Below are 16,206 nucleotides of genomic sequence, written 5' to 3' on the forward strand. Positions count from 1 at the left end.
CGGTTCTCACTAGTGCTGCAGGACAGCCAGAGAAGCTGGGGTCACCAGGCACCTCTTCTGTGCTCTGCCGGGTTTATGTCCTGGGAGGGGCAGGGGAGAGAACTGCAGGAAAGCGTGGGTGGGCACAGTGAGTGTGACCACCGCAGGAAACAAGGCAGGAAGAAGAGCTGGTGCGCCTGCTGCCTTGGCCTCTGCTCACAGCTTCGCGTGAGGTCCAGTTGCTGGTGTCAGCCGGGGGCCGGAGATGTGTCGCCGGTTCTCAGCCAACTCAGCAGCAGTCTCAGCTCAGCGGCTGGCTGACCTCGGCAGGGCCGAGAACGGAATTAGTGATGACGGACAGACAACCTCAGGTGGCTGCCGCCAACTTTTTAAGGCAGCATTTGAACCCGCACAAGAGAATTCTCAAGGCTCATTAAAAAACCGAAGGGGTAGATTTATTTTCCACACGATGACGCTGTTGGGCCTTTATAAATAATGAATCAGAAGAGGAGGAGGCTACGGAAGAAGGAGAAAACGGATCTGTGCTGCATGCAGTGTTTGCAAGTTGCTCAGGCCTCCTCTCCTCTTGGCTGTCAACAGCGTGCTGAGAGCAGGTTTACTCTTGGAGGGTTTCTTTCACCATGGTTAGGGGAGGAAAATGGTTTCTAAGTTGAAAGTATTATTAATATATATATGTATATATATATTTAAGCACAATTGTCTTATCTCTGAGGTGGGAGGGCCAGGTCTCCCGTCCCTGAGGTGGCAGGTCCAGGTCTCCCGTCCCTGAGGTAGAAGGGCCAGGTCTCCTGCCCTGAGTCTAGCAGACAGCACCCAGCCACCACCACAGGGTTCTGGGTACTGTTTCTGACCACAGCACGCCCAGGTCTCTCATTTCCAGGTAATGCTCAGTTGTAGTAACTTGCTACCTGAGGTTTCCTGGCTGAGCTCTCCTCTCACTTGGGCCCTTTCTTTTATATCTAGTGCATTTTTACTTACCTCCGTGGTTCTAGCCCACCGCTCTGTGTTACTGCTGGGACCCTAGTCTGGGCAGGAGTCCCCGGGGGCCAGTTTGAGAGTTCATTGAGCACTTCAGAGGTGCTCTGGTGGTACGGTGGTTAAGCTCCTGACTGCTAACCCAAAGGCCAGCAGTTTGAAGCTGCTCCATGCTCTGGGGGAGAAAATGGTGCACTCACAGGGCATTGGAGTTTTGTTATGCATTGCGGTGGGCAGGATCCCTCCCTATGGGCTGCAGTTACCAACCAGTTACAGTGCCTGTGACTGGTGCCATGTCCTCACCTGTTTATATTTGGGGGTCTAGGAGATACCTTCTCACCTCATTTTGTTGTAAACGTTGTTTGTGGACTTTGAGTTTGCTACCCATTCGCTCTTCTTTTATGTGGGTATTTAGAGAGATTAAAAATTATGCTCTGTCATTGTCACTCTTCCAGACTTTCTTTAAATAATACCAATAGATCCCCCATAATGACCATCCCACCAGACTGCACAAAAGAAGGGCCCCACAGAGAGTGAAAATTGAGGGCAGACCAATAATTGGAAATAGCCCACCTGATTATAGCAGATTCGAGCTCATTGCACATCACAGAAGTGATTATTCTGATGATAACGAATACCCTTTATCCTTTCAGAGCCTTTCAACCATGGGGACCCCAGTCAGCCCTTGCAGCCTGAACTGCTTCATTGTTCAGCCTCGGGGGCACGGAGAAATGTCATTTTGGTCGTGCTTTTAGATTTACTCATTCATCAGATATTTCTTATTTTAAGCCTAGAGAAATATTTCAAATCTACAGTAAAGAAACAAGAGTAATACAAGGAACTTGGGTACATACAAGGGGGTATTCACCCCCCCCCCAAAAAAAAACCCCCAAAAACCCTGGGATCGTGCTGGGTGGAGCACAGCTTTCACAATAGGCATTTTTTCTGCTAGGGGAGCATTAAGCAACTCGCTCTGCTTTAGTGCACCCAGGCCAGGGAAGGTTCTCTGTGGCCACAGTGAATTTTTTGGTAAAAGCAATTTGGTTTGAACCTTGTTTTTTGGGATGGCCTATTTAAGAGAACAGCATCCATCTGTGAAATTTTGTTTCCTGCTCGGGAAAAATGCCACAGACACTGTTGTGATACTGAACACAGCTTACAAGGACAGTGCTATGGGGAAAACTCAAGTGAACAGTGGTTTTCTCATTTCAAAAAGGGTAAAATGTCCATTGATGACAAACCTAGTTCTGGATGACCGTCAACTTCCTGAATGGATGAAAATGTCAGCTTGTAATGCGCTTGGAGTTTGTTCCACCAGGTCAGATTGTTAATCAAGCTTTCTATTTAGAGGTTCTTAAAAGATTGCATAATAGTATGCAACAAAAAAGGCCTGATTTGTGGCAGATGGGGGACTGGTTTTGCACTGGTTTTGCACTGACAATGCACCTGCTCACACAGCCATTGCAATGTGCTAGTTTTTGGCAAAAACAGCATGCCTTCCTTGTCCCATGCACCTAAATCTCCTGACCTCACTCCATGCAACTTCTTTTTGTTTCCATGAATGAAAAGGGACGTGAAAGGCAGCAATTTGAAGATATAGATGAGGTGAAGAAGAAAACGAGGGATCTGCTGTCAGCTATCCAAACAGATGAATTTGAAAAATGTTTCCAAGAATGGAATTGCATATTTGACAAATGTATTCAGTATAATGGAGAATACTTTGAAGGTTATAAAGTTGTTTTGTAAAAAAATTTAAATATGTAGCTTTGGGGGTGTGTAGAATTCCGGTTTCTTTTGGGTACCTCCTCATATATCCACCTAAACTTACCAGTTATTAATATTTTGCCACATTGGGATTTATTCTCACCTTATTTTTCCAAATGTGTGGGCTTCAAACAGTTCATGAAAAAAAATGGAATTTAAGAATTAAAGAGAAAAGGTGTCACTTGGAGAATGTGTGTAACCCCAGCCATGGTATTTTCAATAGCTTTTTATGTGTGTACAAATTAAACAATGAAAAAAGAATTGATGCCTTTGAATGATGGTGTGGGTGATTATACCATGCACTGTCCAAAGAATGAGCAAATTTGTCTTGTAAGAAGTACAAACAGAATGCCCCATAGACGTGAAAATAGGGTGAGACTGTCTCCCATTTTGGACATGTCGTCAGGAGGGACCAGTCCCTGGAGACGAATGTGATGCTTGGCAAAGTAGCGGGATACAACAAAGGAGAAAGACCCTGAATTATACGGATTGACACTGTGGCTCACACAATTCTGAGGATAGTGGTGTTTTGTTTGTTGAACACTGGGCTGCCTTGTGTCAGAATTGACTTGATGGTTCTTAACAACAATTTGGAAATTAGTGCAAATATTTGTGACTCATTCCTCAAATCTTTCTGCATTCATCTCCTGAGAATGAGGGCATTTTTGTATATCATCACAATATGATGCCCAAGAAAGTTGACAGTAATTCCTTAGTATCTAACATACAGTCCCTAGTCACATCTCCCTAATTGCTCTTGGTATCTTTTATAGCTGTTCCCCCAGAGATTCAGAATACACTCAAAGTCTGTGCCTTGTCTTTGTGTCCTCATACAACCTTGATCCTGAATTCTGCCCCATGCTGTGTGCTAGATCCTGGGGTGCAGAGATCACACAGACCCAATGCTCATTGTCAAGGGGCACATAGTCTAGTGGAGTTGAGCAGCGTAGCTAAAACAAGAAAAGATTTGTATCTCCTTCATCTTCTGGCTGTTTTCCTGATTCTGACGCTTTTAAGCTCATCATTTTAACAAATGGCATCCTGTTTCCTCCTGCCCTTTAATTCCACGACACCTGGCCAGCTTCCTAGACCCATAGGACTCTAGCCATGCGTCTGCACTGACCTTTATAAAGTCACTATTAGAAACTTCGGACACATTTCTGTCTCTGGAGTTTGAGCTGAGAGCCTGGAGGCAGGGACAGACACTTGTAATTTAGGAGCTCCTTCCATAGTTTTCCAGTAATTTGCCCCCAAGATGTGGGATGGAATTGAATTTAGCAGAAAGTGTTTTGCTCAACTGGGTGAGCAGCAGTGAGAGACAGCTTGAAGGGGCCTCGTTCACTCTCTTGCTTTGTCAACTCGCTGTCATTAGCCGTTGAGGAGAAAATAATTGTGTTTCCTATGTGATGTGTTTTAGTTGGCTAGAGTGTTTGGGGACTGATTTTATGTCACGGCAAGTGTGCATATTGGAGCAGGCCATGATAATATCGCTGTGATGCTCAGCTGTGAGTCACACGTTAGGGATCCCTCTGGAATGGCTCTAGCTTGGGAACTCTGGGCTGACCTAATTTTTGTACTGTATCCTGGCATTGACCCTGAAGTCCAGTGCTATCTAGAGAATTTTCATTGACTGACTTTCAGAAGTAGACACCAGGCTTTTCTTCCTAGTCTGTCTTAGTCACAACCCCCCCTGAGACTTGTTCAGCATTATAGCAACACATGTGCTTCCACTGCACACTGACCAGGGATCAAACCACCAGGGTCTCCCACATGGAAAGAGGGAATTCCACCAGCAGTGGTTATCACTGCTCCTGACTTACAACTGTTTGTCTCTGTCTCCAAACATCATGTGACATACACTCCCACACATCCTCCGAGGGTCCAACAAACCTAGTGCGCACGTCGGCCGTCCCTTGGACCCTGCTTCGCCAGCTCCGAAGCTGGCAGCTCCCATCCTCCAGGAGCTGCCTTTCTCCCTCTGATACTTGGACTCCATTGTTTGTTTTGTAGTCAGCTTTTTATTCTTACTTCATTCACCATCCATGTTTCCTACCCATGCTCTCAAGCGGCTGGAGGTTGATGAGACTGGTATGATTTATACCAGAACCAAATTGACTTTTCAACTTGGTATTCAGCTGTGGAATTTCTCTCATTTTCCAAATGCTGCAGCAGCAATATTGCCTCCATGGTGGGTCCAGGCCCTTGGGCCCCACATTGCATTGTAGGAGGAGGGACTCTTCTCAGCCTTTGCCCCCTTCCTCAGAAGTGGGCTGCAAGATCATCACAGCCATCATCTCCTGCTTCCATACACCACTCCGTGTTTTCTAGTCTTGGCCTCAGTGGTCCTGCCGGCCTCCCCACGTGGAAGGTAGCATATTTCATGAACTACATGCCTCTGAACCGTTAGACTTCCTTACCTGACTCATCCTGGGAGCTGGGTCTTGTAATTCCCAGATACTACTGTATGTTTAATGTGCTCTATTTATATTTGCTAAGCTTGTTTTGTTGGCTTCTTACTGCCAACGTGAGCTGGTGATGGTTAACCCTTTCAGGCTCACTGTGTGAGCTACTTTACATCTTTGTTTTTTGGTTGAGAGCTTTTCATTTTTAAAAGGACTCTTTGCTACCGAACAAAATACCCCAAACATTTAAAATTTTTAAAAATTATCTTCAATTTACTGAAGAATTGCAAGAGTAATGCACAGAGCTCCCTTACATTCTATCCAGGTACACTAATTGCTAGCATTATACTATATTTGAAAAGCGATTCTACATATGTATATGAATACATATCTACCTCTATACCACCCACTGCCATTGACTTAATTGTGACTCAAATGACTGATAGGACAGAGTAGAACTGCTCATTAGGGTTTCTGAGATGAATCTTTACCAGAGCAGACAGCCTCATCTTTTTCCTGCAGAGCAGCTGGTGGGTTTGAACTGCCAACCTAGGTTGAGCAGCCAATGCCTACACCACAGCCCCACTGTGGTTCCTTATCTAACTCTGTGTGTGTATGTGTGTATAATATTTAAAAATTAGTTGCAAGAATTGTGCTTTTACTCATACATATGCGACTTTGCATTTTCTAAGAATTAAGTCATTTTCTTATATACGTGATTTTGACTCATCTCACCCAAAACCAAACTCATTGCCACTGAGTCACAGTGACCCTAGAGGACGAGATAGAATTTCCCCTATGGGTCTCCAAGACTGTAACTCTTCATGGGAGTAGAGAGCTCTACCTTCCTTCCTCAGAGTGGCTGGTGGCTTTGACCTACTGACCTTGTGGTTAGCAGTCTAATAGGTAACCAATATGTAACCCACCACATCACGTGACCCTATAGTACAGTAAAGCTACCCCATAGGCTTTCTAAGACAGTCTTTATAGAAGAAGACGGCCACCTCCTTCTCCCTTGGAGCAGCTGGTGGCTTCAAACTGCTGACCTTTGGGTTAGCAGCCCAGTGCTTAACCACTGTGCCACCAGGGCTCCTTATCTAGCTCAATTGGTGGCAAGCCATGGACACCACAGGGGCCAGAGTAAAACTGCTCCTGAGGGTTTTCAGTGGTTGGTTTTTTCAGGAGTAGTTCTTCCTCTTGGTGGACTTGAACGCCCAGCCTTTTGGTTAGCAGGCAGGGGTGTTTGCGATTTGCACCACTCAAGGACTCCTGCAGAATGACAGTCTGATGGAAATCAGAAAATGTAACTCTGAGCCATTATTGTTATGTAATCTGTGGCCCATATTCATATTTCACCAGTTGGGCCAATTTAGCCTTCTGTAGTAGTTCTCTTTGCTCCAACCCCTGGGGTAAGCCTGCTAGTGACTTTTGCTACCTCTGCAGCCTCCTTTAATCGGGAAGACTTCCTAGCTTTTCGTTCCTGATCATGATTTTTTACATCCCTCTTCTGGCCACTTGCTGCGGATGGAGAGTGTCCCTCACTGTGTTGTAAGTTTCTCATGGCTGGATCCAGGCTAGGCATTTGTACGGCCTCAGGGATTTGATTCATTTCCTCTTGGTCTAATAAGGAACCCTGGTGGTGTAGTGGGGTACGGATTGGGCTACTAACTGCAAGGTCAGCAGTTCAAAATCACCCAGCCATTCAGAGGGAGAAAGATGAAGCTTGGCTGCTTCCATAAAGATTTACAGCCTGGGAAATTCAAAGGGGCAGTTCTATTCTGTGTATAATGTTGCTGAGAGGTCAACACCGAGACACTGAAATAGGATTGAGACAAGGGACGTGAGGTTAAGAGCGGCTTTATTAGGGTCGGGAAAGAGCTCCCAGAGGGAAGGGAGAGCAGAGAGAGGGACAGGAGCATTTTGAGCTCCTGGGCAGATTCCGAGACCCAATGCGTTAGGTCAGGGAAATTGTAGCTTGTCCGTGAGGCAGTGGGAGATATATGGGCTCGAGCTAGGGAGGAATACGTTGACAATAAGAAGGGAGATTTTTTGCTTGCAGCTGCAGGACCTAGAGTCAGGATGGGATCCGTGGGAAGTGCCTTTGTTGTTTGCCAACCTACTCCACAGGGCTGCACAACCTGGGTCTGGAGAGATAAGCTCCTTGGAATGTTGGGGCAGAAGTTGCATACTTCAATAGGTCATTCATCTTCCCAAGAGGCTGGAAATGGGGGCCTTGAAGTTCTATCTTCCTGAGGAGCCGGAGAGGAGATGGGGGCTGCCTAGTCCGGACCCGGCCCAAACAGTTGCTATCAGTAAATGACAGTAAATTTGTTTTTGGGTTTCTTGGCCCACTAGTGGGACACTAACTGGCCAGTGGACTCTGGATTCACATCACAAAGCTTGGTGGTAAGAGGTCAAAGTTGAGAACAGACGTGGCGCCCAGGACCAGAACATGACCCACAGGGGGGTTCAGTTTGCCCTACGGGGGAGGGTTTAAAAAATGGTGAACCAGGCTGTGTTGTACAGTCTTGACATTCCACAGGAAAAGCCAGGGTTCCAGTTTTCCCCAAACACTTTGAGGGCTGGAGTTGTGTGATGGATGCCCCCTTTAGACATCATGTCACCCCTCAGTTTTCTCTTAGCCTAGGGGGTTGGGGCTTTGAGATCCCTGGGATAGGTTTGCAGCTATACTCCCTGGGACTGTGCTCTGCTGCTCTGCCATCTGCATTCTTCTTGCATTCTATCCAGGAAGCAGCTTTCCGTGGATTTTATACCTACTCCTCTTGCCTACCTTTTGCTCCCCCCCGCTTTTTTTGGTAGGAGGTTTGGGTGGGAGTGTGGGGTGGGGCAAGGGAACCGTTACTTGATTATCCATCTTTTTGTTTGCCTTGAAGTGTCACTGCTTGCCTTTGTTCCTCCCAAAGGTCAGTGGTCACAGGAGATGTCTTGGGGTATCTACAGTTGGCTCTTCTGGAAGCCCATTTCAGTAAGCAGCTCCTTCAAGTCCCCAGGAATTTGGGAAATGCTGCTTTTCCTAGAGGAACCCCCACCAGTCTGGGGAGTCAGGCAGGCATTGGGTGGGGTGGTAAGGCTGGTCAGGGATGCACAGGGGACAGCTAGGAGAGGAGCAGGTGAGGGAACACTCAGTGTTTGCTGCCCAACCTGGAATTACATCCAGGGATGCTGTGAGCATCGCTTCACTGCCCTGGAGAAGTAGGCGCTCCTGGTTGGAATACAGTGACACTGGGCCATGGTCTGCACTTCCTGAATAACAATAATGGTGGTGATAAAAATAATAACATTTAGTATTTACTGTGTGCCAGGTCTGTTTGTCCTTTCTTCTGTCCCTGTAAACACTGGCAGAGAGCTCCTTAACACACAGTGCCTCCGGGAGTCCTTGGATGTGAGGTTGGAGGGGTCAGGGACTGTCAACTGTGGTTCCAGCTGGTAGGTTTGAACCTCTATGATTTTTGTCATGTCGCTCAGGTTATTTTGGGGTATGCATCATCTGCAATTAATTACCTTCCTAAGTTTTTTGGGCAGTTTCCGTGGTGCTGGATATGAAATGTGGGGGCCAGCATTGCCACTCAGAGTAGAATTTGCCAGGTGGCTAATGAGATGGAACTTATAGAAGAATTAGTGAGCTGATGGGAATGGGGGAGAGATCCCTAAAAGCCAAGCAGCCTTTTACAGCTCCCCGCCTCTCTCTGTCCAGCTGGCAGAGCCCCGGCGCCCACAACACCAGCCACAGAGGGTGTCAGAGTAGGCAGGAGAGGTCTGACTTCTCCTGTCTGGAGAGGAAGCATTAGGAAACAGGCCTGGGGCGACTGCTCTTGTCCAAGGGACCGTGGCATAGCAGGAGAGCACATGGTAAGAGTGGGCCCCAAAGTCATGTGTGGCCCTGGACATCTATGGAAATGCCTCACCCCAGAGTCTGCAGCAGGACCTGAGAGTCTGCATTTCACTCCTTATTGTTTCTTGAGAGAACACAAGTCTGACTGCCCGATGAAGAAGACATTCTCCTTCCTAGCTGTGTCCTCACCAGCTCAGTGAGAACATTTACATGCTTCCATTTCTACCACCTTGTCCTCAGACCAGAAGACGCAGAGCCCTCAGTCGCCTATGGAAAGGTTGGTGGTTCGAACCCACCAGCAACTCCACAGCAACAAAATCTGGCCTCCTGCTCCCATAAAGATGGGAGTGCAGGAATCCAGGGGCAGCTCACCTCTGTCACATGGGACTGCTTGCGTCAGAACCAACTCATTGCCAGCTGCCAGCACTCCCTGTGTGTTAGATCGGGTTGACTAGAGAAACAAATTCATTGACACTCATGTGTAAGCGAGAGCTTTTTATGCATCAATAAAACATCCCAACCCAGTCCAGATCAAGTCCATAAGCTCGATATTAGCCCATAAGTTCAATATTAGCCCATGCATTCCTCTTCAGACTCACGCAGCACATGAAATGATGCTGAATGCAGGAAGATTACAGACCGGTGGATGGAAAGTCCTGTGGATCCAATGGCAGTGGACACATCTCCAGGGCTCTGGCTGCATCAGCGTGGCTCCATGTGGTTTGTCAACAGGAAGGTGAAGCAGAGAGTATGTGTCCTGCCCCCAGGGAGGAAGAAAAGGAGTTTCCAGAATCCTCATGAGAAGGCCATGCCACAAGGAGGGATCCCCAGGCTGTGACCTGATTGACAGGCTATACTCTACCCCTTCATTCTTTTATCAAGTTGACATGAAATTTTGTAACTACCACTCCTTGTAACATTAATCTTGTACCCATTGGCCTGAAAGTGCCTTCCCTGAAGAATGCTTATGTGAAGGAGAGCGTGCTATGATTACTTAGTGTGCCTCTTCAGGCTGGAACCATTCCTCACTCTCTCTGACTCTCATGACCTTTACATTTTTTGCAGACTACAGGTCAGCTGGTGTGTGTGTGTGTGTGTGTGTGTGTGTGGTAGGGTACTTTGCTAGAATTTCCCTTAGCGTGGTTTGTTTTGTGTTTCCTTATGATGAGAGTTGGTATATGCCTCTCTGGGAGGAATTTCGTCAGGTTGCTGGTGGCATAATGGATTATGTGTTTGGCTGCCATCTGCAAGATCAGAAGTTCAAAACCACCAGCCACTCCAAGGGAGAGAGACCGGACTTTCTACTTGAGTAAAGAGTGACAGTCTCGGACACTCACAGGGGCAGTTCTACCCCGTCCTATAGGGCCGCTGTGACTTGGCATCCACTCCATGGCTGTGACTTTGGTAGGAATCCCTGTCCTCGTTCCCCAGTGCCACTGTTCCTGAGATCCCACCATGATAAACCCTTACCTAACTTCCCCGCAGTCTAGGATTCTGGTGCCGGCTCCACGGGGGCTGGCTCTCTGGGCTCTGTGCTGGAAGGTCCTTGGAGATCTTGAGGTTTGGCATTCGTTTTTCCCATCTTAATCTCTTTTATACATCTCAGAAGAGATCCTCTTAAGATATACTTTACACTGATCCTGCCTTATTCACAAAACAAAGGCATTCTATTCCCAAATGGGATTATAACCACAGGCACGTGTCCATGGCTCTGTTTTGAAGGAGGCAAATGTCTTCCCGGTTTGCCCTTCCTGGGGAGGTGTGGTGCTCCTCACTCCCGCTCCTGGGCCGGTGCCTCTGCCTCCTTGTTCAGGTGGCTCACCACCCTTCTCCTTTGGGAAGCTGCTTGCGGTGATCCCTTTGCTTGAACTCTGTTGGGAGGCAGTTGGAGGTGCTGCCATCACCGACTTTCATTTATTTACCATTTTACTCAGTCGCTCTGTTAGGGATTGTATGATGCCCCCCAAGTATGTGTTACAAACCCAAACCCCTATATAGACCTGCCCCTCTGGGTATCTGAGACCGAATCTTTATGGGAGCAGACTGCCTCATCTTTCTCCCATGGAGTGACTGGTAGGTTTGAACTGCAGACCTTGTGGTTAGCAGTCCAATGTGTAGCCCACTGCGCTACTAGGGCACTTGGTGTAGGGTGTGTTGTAAGACATTCACCTTTGAGAGATTAACGAAAGGGGCAGATAGACATGGAGGCAGAAATGTAAGGAACAGGAACAAGGACTAGTCACATGAACCAAAGGTAGAAAGAGATGACAACCTTCCCCCAAAACTAACAGAGACAGAACGCTTGTCCCTCGAGCCGGTGGCTGGCTCTGGCCTTCTCCGAAACCATGAGCAAGTCCACTTCTGTTTGCTGAGCTGCTCCTGGCACTTCTGTCCCAGCTGAGGAGACACCCTCTGAATCCATGGTTTTGCTTCGCATGGTTTTGCTGCTCTGCCTGTCCCCAGTTTGTCCAGCAGGAACCTCGTGAGTTCACAGTGGTACCTGGAGTTCCAGGTGGTCACCACAGTGTCTTCATGGAGCCGCCTTGCCTGACAGACCTGTCCCTCTGTCCTGCAGCTAGACACCTGGTGCCCATTGTCTGAGGTACGTGCAGTTACATGATTGAACCTGGTCCTGATAGCTCTAGACTGAACCCTTGAGAAAAGGCGGGTGGGGCGGGGTGGGGTGGGGTGGGGGGATGCTCCCTCAATGAGCGCCTCCATCTGGTGTCCACACCTGGGAGGACCCTAGCTAGTGGGGGCTGTGGAGTTACTCAGAGACTGACTGAGTGACACCCCTGAGGGGCCTCGGCCAGTCCCCAGACACTCTGAGCTCATCTGGTCCAGTGTGGACAACGGCACCACTGACTGGTGTTACCTGTGGTGGTGGCTGTGTTGTCAATCTCTCCTAGTGACCCCAAGTGGCAGACTAGAACTGCCCCATAGGCTTTCTTGACTGGAGAAGCCCTGGTGACACAGTAGGTTAAGTGTTGGGTTGCTAACTGAAAGGTCTGTGGTTTGAACCCACCAGCCACTGTGCAGGAGAAAATGGAGGCTATCTGCTCATTTATAAATTGTGCTCATTAGTAATGTATTAATAAATTAATAAAATAAGGATTACAGGCTGGGGAGCTCTCTGGGAGGCGGTTTGACTCCATCCTATTGGTTGCTGTGTGCAGGGTCCTGGCTCTGCAGCTTGCTAGCCGCTCTGGTCAGCAGGGTGTGAGCCTCCCTGTGCCCGAGTGAGCACACCGACTTTGTGAAGTGGCTCTGTGGAAACTCGCGCAAGCAGGGACACCTGAGGCAGACTGCGTGGTGCGAGCCCTCAGCACGTGCTGGTTCTCATCGCCATCAGGTGACATGTGACTCTCAGGAAAGGAGCAACAGCTGTTTGCTTGCCTGCAATAAAACTCCACGGAGCCCAAGGCTCTGCCGGTGCACAGGGTGCCTTCATTTGAAAGGAGCCCTGTTGGTGCAATGCTCACGTGCTCATTGCTAACTGCGATGTGAACCCACCAGCTGCCCCATGGGAGAAAGGGGTGCCAGATTGCTTCTTTGGAGGGGACAGCCTGGGAAAGCTGGTGGGGCACTTCTGCTCTGTCCTGCAGGGTTGTGATGAGTCACAACGTTGACCCAGTGGCTAGGAACAAGCCCGAGGAGCTGGATCCTGCCCGCTCCCAAAGGGGCATAGGGTGGAGGTCAGGGCCAGGAGACACCCAGGGGAATAAGCACAGGTGGGGCATTGTCTGTTTTCTTCCGCTTGAATTCTTAGGCACCACAATTCCCAGATACTACAAAGATAAGAGATTTATGGTGGTGTAGTAGTAACCTGTTGGGCTGCTAATCTCAAGGTCAGCAATTCAAAACCACTAGCCACTCCATGGGAGGAAGATGAGGCCTTCTGTTCCTGTAAAGAGGTGCAGTCTCAGTAGGCTGCAGGTGCAGTTCTACCCTGTCCTGAGTCTACCTCTGCTCCATGGCAGTGAATTCCTGCCGTCTGCTGGTGGCTGCTTGTGGATAGGCGGCCAGGTTTTGGATCACTGAGCTACTTGATCCTGCTCTTTGGGTGCTCAGGTGTGGTTATAGTCAGTACTTGCTTGGTACCCACCTGGAAAGTGGATCTGAGTCATCCTCACACCAAGCTTCAGTCTAGCCAAGGAAAGCCACAGCACTGGAAGTGTGTCTTACTGGGGCATTTTGATGCCTGCCAATCCCTAGCGTGCTTTCTAGGCAGCTAGTGGTGGTGGTAGCTCACCCCCTGTGAGCTGTGCTGTCAGGGGCTGCTGTGGCTTCGTCTGACACTGGGGCAGGCATAATTGCTGTGACTCACAAACATTAATTATTGCAGTCATCCATTCAAAGCTTGCCACCTACCTGATGGCTTGCTTGTTTTCCCTAAAGCTCTGAAGGCCAGCTCTGGGGTAGGCAGCAGGTGAGGGAGGGGAGTCAGCAAAGCTATTTGGAAGCCCTCAGAGCAATGAGGTCAGTTTCATAGGATTCTCAGCTTCCATGCGGAGACCCAGATTCGGCTCCCAGCCAATGCCCTTCATGCATACCCACCACCCTCCCTCACTGGAGGCTTGTGTCTTTCTATGAGGCTGAATGGGTTTTGGCAGAGTTTCCAGACTAAGCTGGACTAGGAAGAAAGGCCTGGCAATCTACTTCACAAAATTGGCCAGTGAAAACCCTATGGATTACAATGATTTGCTGCACAATTGACCATGGGGCTGACATAGGACTGGGCAGCATTGTGCATGGGGTCTCCACTCTAGTTTGACCCCCTGCTGAGACTGGGCTGCTAAGTGCAAGGTCAGCAGTTCAAAACTACTAGCCATTCCTTGGGAGAAAAATGGGGAAATATGGGGCTGTCTCCGTCTGTAAAGAGTTCCAGTCTGGGAAACCCACAGGAATAGTTCTGCCTTGTCCTATAGGGTTGCTGTGAGTCAGCATCAACTCGATGGCAGTGAATTTGCTTTTTAGGTACCCCAGTTTTATGAATCCTAATCTACCTTTTAAGGAGATCCCCAGCAGATTCTTACATGGATATAAAAATCCCTTGTGAATCTGGCTAAAATGTAGGTTCTGATGAAGTATAACTGGGGTGGAAAGGCAAATTCTCAGGAGGAGGTCAAACTGGAAGGAGCCATGTAAAGCCCAGGGGTAACAACCAGTGAGTACTGCCTGAGCCATTCTTAGCCCACTGCTGCTGCTGTCTTCTGCCACTGCCACCGAGGGGACCTTGCTGCTTCTCCTCTGGGTATCTGCCATAGCTTCCTCCCTCCCTGTGGCCAATGCCCCAGCTGGCTTCTTCGCACTCCCCATGGAGCATTTGTAAATGTGGTCCTCGCTGTCTTTCATGCAGAACAGGGGCAGGCAGACTCCTGGCCTGCTCTAGCCTTCCTGTCCCCTGTGTCCTGAGATCATGCTGGCTTGACTTTTCCTGGGAGCTTCCCCCTTCCCTGTGCCCAGCACCTTGATGCCCAAAGTGGGGTACCAGGGCCAACAGTGTTGGCATCACACCAGAGCTTGTTATGACCCCAGTTTTGCCTCACAAATCCTCCTGGACTGAAAGTATGTATACTGATACAGATAAGGTTTTTGACACACACAAGTCAGGACAGATGGGAATAAAGATACAATGTGGGGGGTGGAGGGGCAGAAAGGGAGAAACGATAACAATGATAGATGTATAACCTCCTCCCCACCCCCCGCCCTGAGGGGGATGAATAACAGAAATGTGGGTGAAGGGATAGACAGTGTAAGATATGGGGGGGGGACGACTTTATCAAGGGTTCATGAGGGTTGGAGGAGAAAAAAGGAGCTGATAATGAGGGCTCAAGTAGAAAGATAATGTTTTGAAAATGACGATGGCAACATGTACACGTTTGCTTGATATAATTGATTTATGGATTGATATACTATCTGTACTAGGCTCCAACTAAATGATTTTTTTTTAAAAAGGGAAATAAATATAAGAGTTTTCCATAAAAATAAAAGAAAGAAATTCAGGGGGTCAGGACCCACTCCCAGATGTCCAGAATCAGTCTGCACTTTAAGACCTCCTTACTCCCTGCCCCTCCAGCTCTGTCTTAAGAATTCAGAGCACATCCCTCAGCTCTCATACGGAGGGCTTCTTCATTCATCTTTCAGAAAGACCTTCTCAGACTGTTGTGTCATCGTGACCCTGTGCACAACACAATAAAACCGAGCCAGCGCCGCCTTGACAACAGTTATGTTCGAGCTCACTGTTGCAGCCACTGTGTCCATCCATCTCCTAGAGAGTCTTCTTCCTTTTCCTCTGACCTGCTATTTTACCAAGCATGATGGCTTCTGTCAGGGATTGGTCTCTGAACACCATGCTCAAAATATGTGAGATGAAATCTGACTGTCCTCAGGAGCGTTTGCCCATACCTCCTCCAAGCCAGATGGGCTTGTTCTGGCAGTCCATGGTGCATTCAGTACTCGATAACAACACCGTGATTCCAACGCATCGGTTCTTTGCGTTTCCTTATTCACGCTCAGCTTTTGCGTGCATATGAGGGGACTGAAAACACCATGTCTTGGGTCAGGTGCACTCTGATCCGCACGGTGACATCTTGACTTTTGAACACTCTAAAGAGGCCTTTTGCAGCAGATTTGCCCAGTGAGGATGGTGCAGAGTGGTGTGGTGTCTCATTCTGTTTGAGTTGGAACCTACTTGATGGCACCTAACAACAGTAATCAGCAACAACGGCAACATCATACGCGTGTAGAGCACATTGTTTGACTTCTTGACTGCTGCTTTCATGGGTGGTGACTGTGAGTCCAAATAAATTGAAATTGTTGACAACTTCTGGGTTTCTTTTCTCTATAGAGCATGTTGTTGCTTCTTGGTCCAGTTGTGAGTGTTAGATTATGAGATGCTTTCCTTCAATTCTTGCTGCTCGATGTGGAAAGAATTCACATGGCAGCAGCTTGATGGTCAGTTAAAGTAATCTTTTATGAATTAAAGCAAAGTTTTAATAGTGCGCTCTCATACACAAGAACTGGCTGAGATAGTTTATTGTGCCAGCCTGGCTGATAAACGCAGGTGGGATTGACTGGGGAGACGGAGAGATGGATGGCTTGGTGAGCCTTGCCTTTCTTGTCTCTCGCTCTGTGATCATCGGACCAGTGTGCAGCTGCCTTGCTTGTTCTGTGCCTCAATTTAAAGGCTACACTGCCTGTGGGACGCCT

The 16,206-nt window shown here is 48.2% G+C and overlaps 1 protein-coding gene across 1 annotated transcript in view; it reads left to right on the forward strand.

The window, feature by feature from the left end:
- The window catches only part of SNX29 (sorting nexin 29), a 464,053-nt gene that overhangs the window by 140,130 nt on the left and 307,717 nt on the right, over positions 1–16,206 (forward strand). The window lies entirely within an intron of this gene.

This window comes from Echinops telfairi, unplaced genomic scaffold (assembly GCF_000313985.2).
Source record: "Echinops telfairi isolate 266 unplaced genomic scaffold, ASM31398v2 ScPeMD7_5;HRSCAF=22, whole genome shotgun sequence".
NCBI classification, from domain to species: Eukaryota; Metazoa; Chordata; class Mammalia; order Afrosoricida; family Tenrecidae; genus Echinops; species Echinops telfairi.